Here is a 17,500-nt window from a genome sequence, read left to right on the forward strand (position 1 = left end):
ATATATTTTTTCGATGGATTTTAGATTATTAAGGACAAATATGTGCACCGTTCGTTGTCACATTTGTTTATCTGAAACAGGTTTTACTGAACTAGCCTTCACGAAAGACTTGAGAGATAGATAGCATGGTGCAAGATGTGTGTGTGTATGTGTGTGTGTGTGTGTGTGTGTGTGTGTGTGTGTGTGTGTGTGTGTGTGTGTGTGTGTGTGTGTGTGTGTGTGTGTGTGTGTGTGTGTGTGTGTGTGAGAGAGAGAGAGAGAGAGAGAGAAAGAGAGGAGAGGGGGGAGACGAGACAGAGAGAGAAAGAGAGACGGAGAGGGAGGGAAAGAGAGAGATAGAGAGATAGAGAGAAAGAGAGATGGGAGAGAGAGAGAGAGAGAGAGAGAGAGAGAGAGAGAGAGAGAGAGAGAGAGAGAGAGGGGGGGAGAAAGGAGGTTGGCAGATGGTTAGATTGTCGTAGAAAAAAAGCGGCTTCAGGTATAGCAATGGAAGTAATGGAATAGATTCGGCGCTGTGGAGATTTAAAAAAAAAAAAAAAAAGGCGGAGTAGAGCTCTGGAGAGGAGTACGGGGTTCGAACCCACAACTAAGCGAATGCGAGACAAGCACGCTTCACATTACGCCACTAGTGGAGAAACATAGAGGTAAAATAGATGAACGGTAAGGTAAGGATGTTATTGTATCTCCACACATCCATGCGAAACGGTACGCATCTCGAGACCACAATCCAAGTATGAAAATCGACCAACAACGTTCATACCTTCCTAATTTACAATCCATCTCTCTATATACCAAGAGCTTTTTCCCCCTTATAAGAGAGGTAGCCAAGTCAAAGGCAAGCACCCACTCCCATCCTCAACCCATGCCCCCCTCTTATCTTAGCTCCTCATGGATGACGGGTCATCCTTGTATCCCAACCCACTGCCCTGGGTCAGAAGCAATGTGGCAAGACACAGCACATCCACAGGAAGCAAGGCCACTTCACTTCATCGGCGACCCCTCCCCCTCTCCGTCTCACGTAGAAAAAAAGAGAGAAGTAATTCTGACTGGTACTGTACCACTTATAAGTGCTGGCGACTTTACACATTGCTTCTTAGACTCTTTACCCAAAGCAGCATCAGTTCAGACGTTTGAGCCTCATTTTAAACGACATGACTTTATCAAAGTTGAAATAGAAGCCAGGGTAAAGATAAAACGATTTGCAGATATAAAATATGCTAAGCCAACATAATGCAATATTCAGATATTGAAAGACAATAACGAATGCGTGTGTATCTCGGAAAGAAAAGTACTACATTCTGACGAATTTGGTTCGAAGGTAACAGCGTCTTCAGGATTCCAATAATCAAATCTCAAGTAAAAGGATAAAGAAGATAAAGAAAGGATAAACAATGAAGCATCTCGATCTCCTCGCTTCTCCTGCTGCAAACAAAATCCTTTTTGAAGAAGCTGAGGCAGGCCATTTCGGAAGAAACGGTCGACAACGAAGCCAAAGGCTCTATTGGGTTCTTTCGGGAGAGGCGTTCGACAACGAAGCCAAAGGCTGCCTTGGGTTCTTTCGGGAGAGGCGATCGACAACGAATCCAAAGGTTCCTTTGGATTCTTTCGGGAGAGACACTCGACAACGAAGCCAAAGGCTCCCTTGGGTTCTTTCGGGAGAGACACTCGACAACGAAGCCAAAGGCTCCCTTGGGTTCTTTCGGGAGAGACGCTCGACAACAAAGCCAAAGGCTCCCTTGGGTTCTTAAGGAGAGGCGGTCGACAACGAAGCCAAAGGCTCCCTTGGGTTCTTTCGGGAGAGGCGGTCAACAGCGAAGCCAAAGGCTCCCTTGGGTTCTTTCGGGAGAGGCAGTCGACAACGAAGCCAAAGGCTCCCTTAGGTTCTTTCGGGAGAGGCGGTCGACAACTAAGCCAAAGGCTCCCTTTGGTTCTTTCGGGAGAGGCGGTCGACAACGAAGCCAAAGGCTCCCTTGGGTTCTTTCGGGAGAGGCGGTCGACAACGAAGCCAAAGGCTCCCTTGGGTTCTTTCGGGAGAGGCGGTCGACAACGAAGCCAAAGGCTCCCTTGGGTTCTTTAGGGAAAGGCGGTCGACAACGAAGACAAAGACTCCCTTGGGTTCTTTCGGGAGAGGAGGTCGACAACGAAACCAAAGGCTCCCTTGGGTTCTTTAGGGAGAGGCGGTCGACAACGAAGCCAAAGGCTCTCTTCGGTTCTTTCGGAAGAGGCGGTCGACAACGAAGCCAAAGGCTCCCTTGGGTTCTTTCGGGAGAGGCGGTCGACAACGAAGCCAAAGGCTCCCTTAGGTTCTTTCGGGAGAGGCGGTCGACAACGAAGCCAAAGGCTCTCTTGGATTCTTTCGGGAGAGGCAGTCGACAACGAAGCCAAAGGTTCCCTTGGGTTCTTTCGGGAGAGGCGTTCGACAACGAAGCCAAAGGTTCCCTTGGGTTTTTTCGGGAGAGGCGGTCGACAACGAAGCCAAAGGCTCCTTTGGGTTCTTTCGGGAGAGGCGGTTGACAACGAAGCCAAAGGCTCCCTTGGGTTCTTTCGGGAGAGGCAGTCGACAACGAAGCCAAAGGCTCCCTTGGGTTCTTTAGGGAGAGGCGGCTGACAACGAAGCCAAAGGTTCCCTTGGGTTCTTTCGGGAGAGGCAGTCGACAACGAAGCCAAAGGCTCCTTTGGGTTCTTTAGGGAAAGGCGGTTGACAACGAAGCCAAAGGCTCCCTTGGGTTCTTTCGGGAGAGGTGGTCGACAACGAAGCCAAAGGCTCCCTTGGGTTCTTTCGGGAGAGGCGGTCGATAACTAAGCCAAAGGCTCCCTTGGGTTTTTTTCGGGAGAGGCGGTCGACAACGAAGGCAAAGGTTCCCTTGGGTTCTTTCGGGAGGGGCGGTCGACAACGAAACCAAAGGTTCCCTTGGGTTCTTTCAGAAGAGGCGTTCGACAACGAACCCAAAGGCTCTCTTAGGTTCTTTCGTGTATCTGGGGTAGGAGAACCCTCCTCTGAGGGACATCCCCGGACAAGGGCCCCTGGAATTAAGCCTGGACAGTTGAGAAAAGGCCTGGAGCAAGAATATCGGATTACTCAAGAGGGAATATGTCAGACCGTAGCTGAAATTATGATAGGGTGACAAAAAAAAAAAAAAAAAAAAATCAGAGCGAGAGAGAAAAGACAGAAGGTGAGCCAGTTGAAGTACACACCAAACCAAAACTGGGACCGGAGTCAGGAAAAAAAAATTCTTAAAGAAAAGTAAAGCAGGGGGGAGATGAAAGGCGAAATCGAATTTTGTTATCAAGGTTCATGAAAAGTAAATGGACGACTCGATTCTGTCTTCGGCCTCGTCCTCACATAGAGTCGAAAAAATGAAAATAAATCCTAAGGGTTGTGAAGGAAGGAGAGACAGGTAAAAATGAATAAGATAAAGTTTGTATGTAAATGACAATTGCCGACAAGTCTATCGAAACGAAAGCAATGTGAGGACAGAGACTTTATTGGTACGACATTACTCTTGCTACAGCTTTGTCAAGGGCATGATGTACTTGATCAAATCATAACAACAAACGAAACGTCTTACTACTAAAGGTTCCGTCTTCGCAAATTACTCCTTTTAAAACAAGATTTCTAGGGCATATTGAGGAAGAATAGACCCCTAAAGTCAATTGACGCAACTCGAATTGATTTCTATTCGTTTTTCCTAATTATTCGTAAGTAGATGAGTAGGTAGGGTCGCCATGTAAATGAAGCTGTGGGGGTAGACCTCCAGATGCCAGGCCCTGCTGGGGACGTTCTGTGACTTACTGCATTACTTCTAATGTGGACATTGGGCGGGAAAGAGGAACAGTACTTCAAGGGTGATGTAAACAAGGTCATCATATTAAGAGAAGAGGGCAGGACTTGAAGTAATGTACTTAAATTGGACAATTTTAGGTTTAAGAAGGAAATAGGTAGGAATTGGTTTACCAACAGAATGGCTAACGGATTGAACAGACTTAGTAACCACGTAGTCGGCGCTGAAATGATTAGTTGTTTTAAGAGATGGTTAGATGGCTTTATGGATGGGGATGATAGGTGGTAAAGGACATGGAACTGCCTAGTGTAGGCCTCGTGCTATCTTGCAGTCTCTTTTATTCTTATGTTCTTATCTACAAGGAGCTTGGCTAAGACGGAGAAGCGAATGGGTAAGCATAGGATAGTTGGATAATGGGTTGGAAAGAAATGGGTAATGGGTTCGAGACGGGGCTGAATATCTCCCTATTAAGGGGGAAGAACTCCTTTTGGTACATAGGTGGCGACCACAACGCAAGGGTGGAAGGAAAAGTTGATTTTCTCAAGTGGAGATTATCCTTCAGTCACAATTGATTGTTTAGTGACTTGGGATGTATGTCACGAAACTCTTTGAAATATTGTACTAAACATGCAGTCAATAACCCATACGGAGTATAGGAAATAGATAAAGAAAGAGAGAGCAAGTGAGATACATACATACATTGGTAAATGGATAGATTAACTGATACACAGATAAATAGATAGATAGACAAGCAGATAGATAGCGAGAGAGAGAGAGAGAGAGAGAGAGAGAGAGAGAGAGAGAGAGAGAGAGAGAGAGAGAGAGAGAGAGAGAGGGAAAGGGAAACACAGGGAGTGAAACAAAGAGAGAGAGAGAGAGAGAGAGAGAGAGAGAGAGAGAGAGAGAGAGAGAGAGAGAGAGAGAACAAGGGAGAGAGAAAGAGGAAGAGAGTAAGAAGGGTGTTGGTAGATGGCTAGATTGGCGTAAAAAAAATAACGCAGCTTCAGGTATGGAAATGAAGGTAATGGACTAGAGCCGACGCTGTGGAAGTTATTTTGAAGAAGAAGAAAAAGGGAGGGAGGAGGAGGAGAAGAGGGAAAGGTAGCAGGTAGGAGGAAGAATAGGAAGCAAGGAAGAAGAAAGGGGTGGAGAGAGAGGATGAAGACAGAGAGGGGTGGAAAGAGAGGAGGAAGAGAGAGAGGGATGGTAAGACAGGGGGAAGAGAGAGGGGTGGAAAGAGAGGGATGGAAAGAGAGGAGGAAGAGAGAGAGGGATGGAAAGAGAGGGGTGGAAAGAGAGGAGGAAGATTGAGGGGTGTGGAAAGAGAGGAGGAAGAGAGAAGGGGTGGAAAGAGAGGAGGAAGAGAGAAGGGGTGGAAAGAGAGGAAGAAGAGAGAGAAAGGATGGCAAGAGAGGAGGGAGAGAGAGACAGGGATGGAAAGAGAGGAGGAAGGGAGATACAGGGATGAAAAGAGAGGCGGAAGAGAGAGAAGGATGGAAAGAGAGGAGTAAGAGAGAGGGATGGAAAGAGGGGAAGAAGAGAGAGGGATGAAAGGAGAGGAGGAAGAGAGGGATAAAAAGATGAGAAAAAGAGAGAAGAATGTAAAGAGATAGTGGGATAGAAAGAGAAGAGGAATAGAGGAAGAAGAAAGAGAGGGATGGAAAGAGAGGAAGAAGAGAGAGGGAGATGGAAAGAGAGTAGGAAGAGAGAGAGGGGGGTAAAGAGAAGAGGAGGAGCTAGAGGGATGGACAGAGAGCAGAAAGAGAGGGAGGAATGGAAAGAGAGAAGGAAGGAGGTCTATTTCTTTTCCATCTACGAACATCTACTTCCTCATCCTTCTCTTCCTCCACCATTTCAATCTCCTCCAATCATCGCTTGAATCACCTCCAACACTTCAGCTTCACTACCTCCAACACTTGAATCAGCTTCACTACAACCATCACTGGAATCAGCTTCACCACCTCTAACAATTTAATCAGCTTCACTACCTCCAGCACTTGAATCAGCGTCACCACCTCCAACACTTGAATCAACTTCACTATCACCAACACTTTAATCAACTTCACTACCTCCAACACTTGAATCAGCTTCACTACCTCCAACACTTGAATCAGCTTCACCACCTCCAACACTTGAATCAGTTTGACCACCTCCAACACTTGAATCAGCTTCACTACCTCCAACACTTGAATCAGTTTGACCACCTCCAACACTTGAATCAGCTTCACTACCTCCAACACTTGGTGTTGGAGGTAGTGAGGATAATTATTGTTAATCCCTCCAACAACATTTTCGTTGCTTTCTTCACTACGCTCTCCCTCATCTCTAACACTGTCGCCTCTTTCTGAAAAAAACTCTTATCTCTCTCTCCACCACATTTCTATCTCTAACTCTTCCTCCACCGCATCTCTACCTCTTCCTCCATCACATCTACTACGAGTATCACACACACACACACACACACACACACACACACACACACACACACACACACACACACACACACACACACACACATTTAAGAACTAACTAGATGCTGGAAGACACAAAGACGGGTCACTACGAGCATAGCTCCCTTGCCGTATAATACAACTAGGTAAATACACACAATTAAACATGACCATATACTTTATAGTGTAAAGCAGGACCAAGAAGGTTATCGTGAACGTAATGAGGAAGCCGGTGGCAATCAACAGGAGCGTTGGGAGTGGAAGAGAGGACAACTGGGCTCAGGTGCTGACGGGAGAACTGATCAGGAAAAAGTTAGATGAGAAGTTAGAAGAAGATGCATAATCTTGGCACTTAGTCGCCGTCTAAGAAGATGCCACATGATCTCTTGGGACCATTGCACGTATCGTATATGATGACTGATCCATTTCCAATGGTTTTCGGTTATAAAGTTTTTACAGAGGATTACTGCAGCAAAGAATTCTGAGGAATAATTATTCAGAACAATGTGCTGGCTAGGCTGTCGTGGGTTTTTCAATTTTGTCAAATGTTAATTTGTTGCTCAACTAAGCCATGAAGAAATTTGTACTGGTATGATAATTAATTTAGGTTTTAGTTAATGTTAAAGAGCGTTGACTTTCAATAGCTGAATATGCTCTTTGTCCTTTTAGGTAGTGTTGGTAGACTTACAATGTGCTCTGAGTCTTGGTAGTGTTGGTAGACTCACAATGTCTTCTCTGTCCATTTAGGTAGTGTTGGTAAATTCACAATACTCTCTGTTCATTTAAGTAGTGTTAGTAAACTCACAATATGCTCTTTGTCCATTTAAGTAGTGTTGGTAGACTCACAATATGCTCTATGTCCATTTAGGTAGTGTTGGTAAGACTCACAATGAGTTTTCTATCATTTTAGGTAGAGTTGGTAGACTCACAATGTGCTCTTTGTCTATTTAGGAAGTTTTGATAAACTCACAACGTGCTATTTGTCCATTTAGGTAGTGTTGGTAGACTCAGTGAGTTTTCTGTCATTTTAGGTAGCGCTCGTAGACTTACAGTGCTTTCTGTTCTTTTAAGTAGTGTTGGTAGCCTCACAATGAGCTTTCTTTCCTTTTAGGTAGTGCTGGTAAAGTTACAAAGTGCATTCTGTTCTTTTAGGTACCGTTGGTAGGATCACAAAGTGCTCTCTGTCCGTTTAATGCATCTGGGATCTTAGTACGCAAAAATTGTGGGTATTACATGTTGAGAATAGCTCGCATGACCGAACTAAAGGGAGAATGCGGGAGGGGAGGACAGGGGAGGAGATGGGAAGAGATGGGAGGAGAGGGGAGGAGAGGGGAGGAGAGGGGAGGAGAGGGGAGGAGAGGGGAGGAGAGGGGAGGAAAGGGGAGGGGAAGAAACGAGAGTAGCAGGAAGAAGAATGTTCAGTGTCGAGATATTATTTTGGCTTTTGGGTCATGGAAAGTCGGGGTTCTTCTCTTGGCGTCGAGGGAGGGGAGTTTCTGTTCCAGGCGACGGCTGCTGAAAGCGCGGAACACCGCGGAGTCTGATTGGAGGGAGGGAGTGACCTCTATTGGGGAGTGATTGCTGGGGGGAAGGGCCGTGACCAATTACGCCATGGAAGGTCGAGGGGCACTGGGGGGGAAGAAGGGAGGGAGGATGAGAAGAAGGGAGGGAGGGAGCGAGGAAGAGGAGGGAGGAAGGGAGGGAGCGAGCAAGGAGTGGAAGGGAGCGAGGAAGAGAGGAAGGGAGCGAAGAAGAGAGGAAGGAAGCGAGGAAGAGAGGGAGAGAGAGAGGGAGGGAGGGAGCGAGGATGAGAATGGAGGAAGGGAGGGAGGAAGGGAGAGGGGAAAGGAGGGAGAGAGGGAGGGAGGAAGAAAGAGAGGAAGGGAGGGGGAGCGAGGAAGAGGAGGGAGGAAAGGAGGGAGGGAGGGGGTGAGGAAGAGAGGAAGGGAGCGAATAAGAAGGGGGAGGTAAGAAGAGGGGGACGGGAGCGAGGAAGAGGAGAGAGGAAGGGAAGGAGGAAGCGAGGGAGGAAAGGAGGGAGAGAGCGAGAAAGAGAGATGGGAGGGAGGAAGAGAGGAAGAGAGGGAGGAAGCGAGGAAAAGAAGAAGAGAGGACGAGAGGAAGGGAGGAAGAACATAAGAATGAAATAGGCTGCAAGAGACCATAAGACCTACACTATGCAGTTCCGTGTCTCTTACCACTTTTCATCCCCATCCTTAAATTTGTCTAACCTTTTCTTAAAACAACCGATAGTTTCAGCGCTCACTACTATATGGTTACTAAGTCTATTCCATTCGTTGACCACTCTATTGGTGAACCAGTTCTTGCCTATTTCCTTCTTAAACCTAGATTTATCCAATTTGAATCCTTTACTGCGAATCCTGCTCTGTTGTCTTAATATGATGACCTTGTCTGTATCCCCTTTGTTAAAGCCCTTGATCCAGAGAGGGAGGGAGGGAGAAAGAGAGAGAGAGGAAGGGAGTGAGGAAGAGAGGAGGAGGCAGGAAGGAAGGAAGCGAGGGTGAGAGGAAGAGAGGAAGAGAGGGAGGAAGAGAGGGGGAGAGGAAGGGAACGAGGAAGAGAGGGGGAGGCAAGAAGGAAGGGAGCAAGGGTGAGAGGAAGAGAGGGAGGAAGAGAGGGAGGAAGAGAGGGAGAGAGGAAGGGAACGAGGAAGAGAGGGGGAGGCAGGAAGGAAGGGAGCAAGAGTGAGAGGAAGAGAGGGAGAGAGGAAGAGAGGAAGAGAGGGAGAGAGAGAGGAAGAGAGGGAGAGAGGTATGGAGCGAGGATGAGAAGGAGAGAGGAAGGGAGAGAGGGAGAGAGGAAGAGAGGGGGAGGCAGGAAGGAAGGGAGCAAGGGTGAAAGAGAGAGAGGAGGCGAGAGAAAGAGGAGGAAGAGAGGAAGCGAGGAAGAAAGGAAGGGAGAGAGAGGCCAATTTAGCAGGGGGATACAACACCACCCTGTAATGTCTGCGGAAGGGAAATAGACGCGAAGACTATAGGAAGAAGATGGCTCCAATGGCTAATGGATTGGTAAAGGGAGGAAGGGGAGGAAGAAGGGAGGAGGAAGAGGAGGAGGAAGGGAGGAGGAAGAGGAAGAGGGCTGACGAAGCGATTGGAGCTGATGTGCGTGACTCTTGCTAATGATCCCGAAACTAATGCCAAGACATTGTCCCAATTTTCTTGTGAGTGCTCGCCCCCCCCACCTCCTCCTCCTCCTCCTCCTCTTCCTCTTCCAACTCTTCCTTCTACTCATTTCTCGGGTTTGATCATGGAGACAGGTCAAAAATCTGTTTCTCCGTGGTCGATATCACACACACACACACACACACACACACACACACACACACACAACTCGTGGCGCAATTGGTAGAGTTCCCGGCTGACACTACGGAGGTCCAGGTTAGAATCCCGCCCAGGGCTGAAATAATTTCAGTATTGCTGCGCTGAGGGTTGTTACTCCAACTTTCGTGGGCGGGGAGTTGGGTGTGCATGTGCGTGTAAGGTTACAGCATTACCCATAGATCGGTCATATACGAGCTCTGAGCTCTCTTCCGTGAAGGAAATAGCTCTCGATCACAAGTCCAACACGTGATCCAAGACCATGGTGAATCACACACACACACACATTAGGTAGACAAAAAGGAATGATTTAATCAATAAGACTACTGTGAAGCAAGAAGACTTTTTTGCTTTTATTCGAATTCATTGGGCTCGCTGTAAATTACAATTTATTGTGTTTTTTGTTTACGTATACTGTATTATTTATTATTACACACAGACCAATAGGTCCGTAAATACCTAGACTTGTTTTTGTACTGGTATCGCTGTTGGAACGCTTAGTCCTTGCATTTTACTTGTTTTGAGTAGAAACAACTTTGGTTACAATATTCTAGACTTCCGTGTGAACATCTCAATAATGTGTCTAACATTCGTATTTCTAGATTCAACTTCTCTTAGTTCGTCATTCAGCTTCTCGCGATGTGGCGCAAGAGTAATTTGACATTTGGAAATTTGAAAAACAAAAGATCGTAACCGAAGTCTTTTCTGCTCAAACGAAATAGCAAAAGCAAGTAGCATGCTAGTGAGAAAAACCACCAACTTGATTGATTTCCCAAACTTTTGTCCTGGTTGACACAAAGGGATTCCCGAGGGAAACGGAAGAGAGATTTCAGTGTCCTCTTCATGAGGGGTCCAATATAATTATATTATGCATGTAACTTTGTCAAGTCACAGACTGCAAAGTTCTATGTTAGTATCAAGCACTCCCAAGGCAGCGTAGATTGTTACATGTGTGAGCTTAGGTCCGTTCCACTTGGATAAACGAGATGTGATGTATTATGAACAGCAGTGACATGAAACGATGCGGAGTGTCTGGTGCACATCTCCATGAGCATTTGGTAAAAGACAATTCGTCTTTTGCGTCAATAGGTCGAAGGCACCGAATATTAAGAGGAACCAAGGTGTACTCGTCGTTTCATAACCTTATATCTACTCTCTCTCTCTCATACACACACACACACACACACACACACACACACACACACACACACACACACACAGACACACACACACACACGCTACATACTCGGTGGCGCGGTTGGTAGAGTCCCGGACTGTCACTACGGCGGTCCGGATTCGAATCCTGCCCAGGGCTGAAATGATTTCAGTATCGCTGTGTTTCGAGTCGTTACTCCAACTCTCGTGGGCGGGGAGTTTGTGTGTGTGTGTGCGTGTAAGGTCACAGCATTACCCATAGATCGGTCATACGAGCTCTGAGCTCTCTTCCGGGAGGGAAATAGCTGTCGATCACGAGTCCAACACGTGATCCAAAGACCAAGGTGAACACACACATTTCGTCTGTACTCACATACACACACACACAAACACATACACACTCACACACACATACATACCTGTACACACACACGCTACATACTCATACATATATGTAGAAATATATGCCAATGTATATGTATAAATGTACACGCATACACTGCTGAAAGCCCCCACACATATATACATACCCTGCACAACCAAAATGAAATTTGTCAAATATGTTACATCACTCTCAAGGTTACAAGAAAAATCTAGTAAATAAATAAATAAATAAATAATAATACTTCTTACGAAGTCTGATAGAAGGCCTTCTTTCTCGCTGAAGGAGAACAAACATGTTACCAAGTTCTCAAGAAGAAAAAAAAAAAAAAAAAAAAATTATGTCGGATGGAGGGTCCTTCTTCTTCTTCTTCTTCTTCTTCTTCTTCTTCTTCTTCTTCTTCTTCTTCTTCTTCTTCTTCCTTCCCGCCGACGGAGAACAAACTTCGTTGTTTACCTGGAACAATAGAGAAACGAAATTAATTTTCACTACTCCAGTAACCAGATATACGGAGTACTATTTTTACCGAACATCTTCCTATGTGGTTTTGACTTTACTATCTCGAACCGATTACCAGTAATTACCAGTAATTAATTCTCAGCCAGTGGTAAATTTACCCCCTGGGAAAAACAAAAAAAACATGGCAATGGCATGTTATTATCCATTTATTTATTTATTTATTATTCGCAGTACCATATGTAAAACTGTACCATATATGTATATGTATGTATTTTTTATAGCATTCTGTCACACAACGATATGCGATGAGATGTCATGTCACTTTAAATAAGCACATTTTTATTTATTTATTTTTATTTTTATTTTTATTTTTATTTATATTTGTATTAGTATTTTTATTCTCATTTTATTTCATTTCATTTTATTCATTTATCTGGATGTTTATCTTTATATTATTTAATACTATAAGTTATCTTATGACACTTTTTAGGATTCCCACATTTTTACACCACTCACTTCACTTACACTGTTACACCCTCGATCAACATTCCACACACACCGGAGCTGTTTTTTAATAACATCACAACAATTTATTGTATACTGTATTATCACTATTGTTCATTGTATTAAAAAACCATTGTACAACCAAACGTAACCCACCTCCAAGGAGGGAACGCGGTCTTACTCAGACTATGTATACCGCCAGCTTCACTCCAGAGTCACATTCCTCTGAAGAAGCATAGAGCGAAACCGGTCAGGAATAAACTCAGGAACTCGGAACTAGACCCGTGACTTCTTTTTCCACCTTCATCAACTTGTCACAATGTACCAACATATATATATATATATATGTGTGTGTGTGTGTGTGTGTGTGTGTGTGTGTGTGTGTGTGTGTGTGTGTGTGTGTGTGTGTGTGTGTGTGTGTGTATGTGTGTATGTATAGATTCTGTACCTGAAAATGAATCTCTATTGTTTTAATTTTAGCAAAAAAATTACACACACACACACACACACACACACACACACACACACACACACATATATGTATATATATATATATGTGTGTGTGTGTGTGTGTGTGTGTGTGTGTGTGTGTGTGTGTGTGTGTGTGTGTGTATGTGTAAGAAAACAATATAATACACACGATGTACACGAAGATGTCATTCTTGACGGAATTAAAATCACAAACGAAACTAATCAAAATGAAAAAAAAAAACGGGAGAGAGAGCCCAGGTCGTGGTGCCTCGTTACTCTTGTGAGGACAAAGAAATTAATTCAACAGGGCTTTCTTTTTGTCAAAGTCACTACTACATTTTTTTATTTCTTTTTTCCTTTCTGTCCTTTTTCTTTCCCACTTTTATCTCCCCTTTTGCTTCAGCTCTTCCCTTTTCCTCACGATTGGTGCATTTGTGGTTAACGAATAGAATAGACTTAGTAACCACATTGTGAGCGTTGAAACAACTGGTTGTTTTAATAGAAGATGAGATAACTTTATGGATAGAGATGACAGGTGGTAAAGGACAAGGAACTGTCATGTGTAAGCCTTATGGTCGCTTGGAGTCTCCGTCATTCTTATGTTCTTATTGGTACACTGACGCGCAATATAGTTTTAGAAGACAGTTCGTGGTAAAAAGTTATGGTGTCGCACATCTAAATCCGGTGATAAACTACGTAATACCAAACCAGCTCTTATCCCAGATATGATAAGTTGACTAGAACAATCAGTAACTCATAAAGAGATCCATCTATTACCTAAACCAGTACGTGAGTAGGCACGTGAGCAAACAGTGACTCATAAAGGGACTCATATATTCCCGAAATCAGTACGCGAGTGAGCAAATGAGCAATCAGTAACTCATAAATAGACCCATCTATTACCGAAATCAGTGAGTGAGTAGGCACATGAGCAAAGAGTGACTCATAAAGGGACTCATATATTCCCGAAATCAGTACGCGAGTGAGCAAATGAACAATCAGTAACTCATACAGAGATCCATCTGTTACCTAAACCAGTACGAGAGTAGGCACATGAGCAAACAGTGACTCATAAAGATACACATCTATTCCTGAAATCAGTACGCGAGTGAGCAAATGAGCAAACAGTAACTCATAAATAGACCCATCTATTACCGAAATCAGTACGTGAGTAGGCACATGAGCAAACAGTGACTCATGACTCATCTATTACCGAAATCAGTACATAAACAAACAGTAACTCATAGAGACTCATCTACTCCTGAAATCAGTACGCGAGTGAGCAAATGAGCAAACAGTAATTCATAAATAGACTCATCTATTACCGAAATCAGTCAGCGAGTGAGTACATGAGCAGAGCGACTCATACAGAGAATCTATTCCCAGAATCAATACGTGAGATAGCACATGAACAAACAGTAACTCATAAATCAGTACGTGAATAGGCACATGCAGACTGCGGAACACACCCTACAGGCATTTATTCAAGCTCCGCTGGGCAAATTTTCAAGCTGCAACCACAGCAAGGGATCTAGCAGTTTGGAAAACAGATCCACGCACCGTGCTGCCGCCTAATGAACGCGACTAGATTGTAAATGGCAGGCTTTATGAATGACTGACGACGACAGAATTGTCTGTTAAGTGGCAATCAATAACCAAGGACAGCCTGGCATTGTTTCGATTGAAGTCATTGAACCGTCCCAATTTGTGTTCTGCCTTTTGCTTCCCAAACTCGCTCGCCACTCCTCCACACATTCGCTTGCGTTGGTCCGCGGTTGTCTCATTATCCTCCCTCACTCTCTACCTACTCTCTCACTCTCTCTCTCTCTCTCTCCTACATCTACCAACCCCACTTTCTCTCCCTCCCTTCCCTCACTCTACCGCCTCTCCCTCTTTCTCGGTATTTCTCTGGCTCTCACTCTCACTCTATCCTCTCCCTCCCTCCCTCTATCTATTCTCCCTCCCCTTATCCCCTCTCTCCTTCCCTCTACCATCTCTCCCTCTCCTTCCCTCTACCATCTCTCCCTCTCCCTCCCTCTTCCTCCCTCATTCTACTTCCTCTTCCTCTCTCCTCCTCCTTTAGAGTCTAGCCTCTCCCTCCTTCCCTCCCTCCACCTCTTCTTCTTCTCTCTCTCTCCCTTCTTCCTTCTACCTCCTCTTCCTCTCTCTCCCTTCTTCCTCTAGAGTCTAGCCTCTCTCCCCCTCCCTCTTTCTCGCTCTTTTTCTGGCGCTCATTTCCTCTTTCTTTCATTGATTTTCTCTTTCACTTATTTTCATTTTCTTTTTGTCCTGTTCCTCCTCTCCTGTTCTCTAGATTCCTTTGTCTCTTGCTCTTTACGAATTTTTCAAAATAATTAAGCATTCAGAGCAAAACACGAAGAACAGCCATTTAATACAATTAGTAACTATTATGATAATATGATAACGATAATTCATCGAGAAAGACAATCATTATATTAAATGGAAAAACACTGATAGACATGAGGCAAACAAATATGTTATTACTAATAGAAAAAAATAACAATGTTCAGCATTAGCTGCGTCTTCGGCTGACCTTAATACCAACAAGAACTTTGTTTACGCTAATCGCATACCCAAACCGTGAGTTCGAATCCCTCACTCCTCTCGGATTCCCAGCCGTGACTGCTACCTACCCCAACAGTCCAAATGTATTGATCAAAGGTGACGGCTTCGGCCGCAGCTACTCAGCGCCTCCTGGCATAGGCTCCTTATTTCCTTCTATCGGAACATCTACTTAGCTGGAAAAGTCTTCGGACGAGTGAGACACAGGCGACACAAGGGAGCAAAGATAGACTTCTGTTGTTGAACTGAAGTACAGTTTGAATATTTCTCTCATTTTAAATGCTTCTAGATCCACAACCTCAGCATTTCATGTGAGAGAGAATTTCATACTGTATTTCAGTTCAGCAACAAGAAGTCTAAGTTTGCTTTGTGCTGCGTCGCCTGTGTCGCCTGCGTCGCCTGCGTCGCCTGTGTCGCCTGCGTCTCAGTTTGCTCTTACGCTTATGAAGTTAAACGGGGAAGTATAGTTAGCTTCGCACCGGTGATGTCATATCAGAAGAGTGCGGGATGATCTAATAGAGGTATTTAAATGGATTAAGGGCTTTAACAAGGGTGATACAGGCAAGGTCATCATATTAAGACAGCAGGGCAGGACTCGTAATTGATATGAATTGGACAAAGTTGGGTTTTTAAGAAGGAAATGGGAAGAACTAATTCATCAATACGAATGGAATAGATTTAGTAACCATTTACGGAGCGCTGAAACAAATGGTTGTTTTATGAGATTAAACAATTTTATAGATGAGAATTACGGGTGGTAAGGGACTTGGAACTGCTTAGTGTAGGCCTTATGGTCTGTTGTAGCCTCCTCCATTCTTATGTTCTCATGTTCCATTAAATCATATACTTGGCTATCACTCAAAATTAAATTTGTAAAAGACAGATCCAGGTATGTAGTGAGTGGGAAGTGAGAAACCCCTGGTAGGGGAAAGCCTTGTTAGTTGATTTTTTTTTTTTTTTTTTTTTCCAAGGTCTATGTTGGATCGCTTACCCGCCTGGCCAAGGCTGACGAGAACCAACGCGACATAACCCGGAGAGGGTCCCGGGAGTCAAACTCACGACCACTTGCTCATTAGTTCGACACGGTAACTACTGGGCTGTCGCGCGGCATGTAGCCGGTCAAAAAAAAAACCTTACCGACACAAAGGGAGTCTACCTGGCAGTTGCGATCAGAGCGCGAGAAGAAGAGAAGTTCAAGTAAAAGACAAAGGGTCAAAAACACTTTCTGGTCCAGAGTGTGTTAAGCAGTGCTGTGGAGTCGGAACACAAAACCTCCGACTCCGACTCCTCTATTTTTGGCACCACCGACTCCGACTCCGACTCCTCTTCATGTAATTAACTGATTATGGCCTACATATTTTATAAAGCCTATACAACACACATACTCTCCAATCTTGAGTAGACCTATATCATTATAACTGGTTTATATCATAGAATAAATATATATGTTATAGCGTGACTTTCCTATATTTGACCTCTTCATTAATACTTTATAAGTGAAGTAGAGAATTTTTTTTTTGAAAGGATATTGAAGAAAATTCAGTAAAAAAAGATTCTATAATGTAAGACATTTGGCATAATATATATCTTTGCAAATAAGTGATAAGTACATTTCAAAAACAAAAATACTGTACTTTATAACAAAGGTTGAAATATAACCTTTGTAAAGGATATACAAACCTAATAATAAAAAATATATAATGGAAGATTTTTTTTTTACAATTATAGTTTTGCAGACACACACACACAAAAAAATGAAAATACTTTATAAAAGAAGTTTAGGCAAATTTCTTGAAAGGAAACAGTAAATATAGAGAAAATAAACCTTATTGATACGAGTACGGTACAAGGTCGAGTGTTACAGCTGAACATGTATGATACTGAAAGGTATATGTATCATACATACTTTTTGGGTATGATTATCCTTCATATATTTTCATAACTTCTTTTGTCTTAATGTACTGAAATTACTGACACAAGTAGCTCTTGGTTTAACTACATACTGGTACTGTTATGCGATTACTGAGATGGACATTACTCTGATTCTGGAACCGATCTTATCGATACGAGTACAAAACAAGATACAACAGAACATGTTTGAAACGTGAAACTTTTTTTTTCAACTTTAAATATCCTTATTTCAATAATTCATTGTTAAAAAGTATAGAGGAGAAAAAAGAAGGGGAAAGGAAAGAAGAGATAGTATTATTGCGTTAGTCTACAGTTGAAATCATAATGATCCTACTGTTTGGCAACACAGCAGTGGGAGAAACCACCAAACTGATGGAGTGATGGGAACGATGCATATGGAACTTGACAGGAATATTACAGCTCCCGTGACTGTGTGTCAACAGAAGGTGTAAAATTGAGATGTTT

Source organism: Oratosquilla oratoria, chromosome 8 (genome assembly GCF_046742065.1).
Source record: "Oratosquilla oratoria isolate Oo_2021 chromosome 8, ASM4674206v1, whole genome shotgun sequence".
NCBI classification, from domain to species: Eukaryota; Metazoa; Arthropoda; class Malacostraca; order Stomatopoda; family Squillidae; genus Oratosquilla; species Oratosquilla oratoria.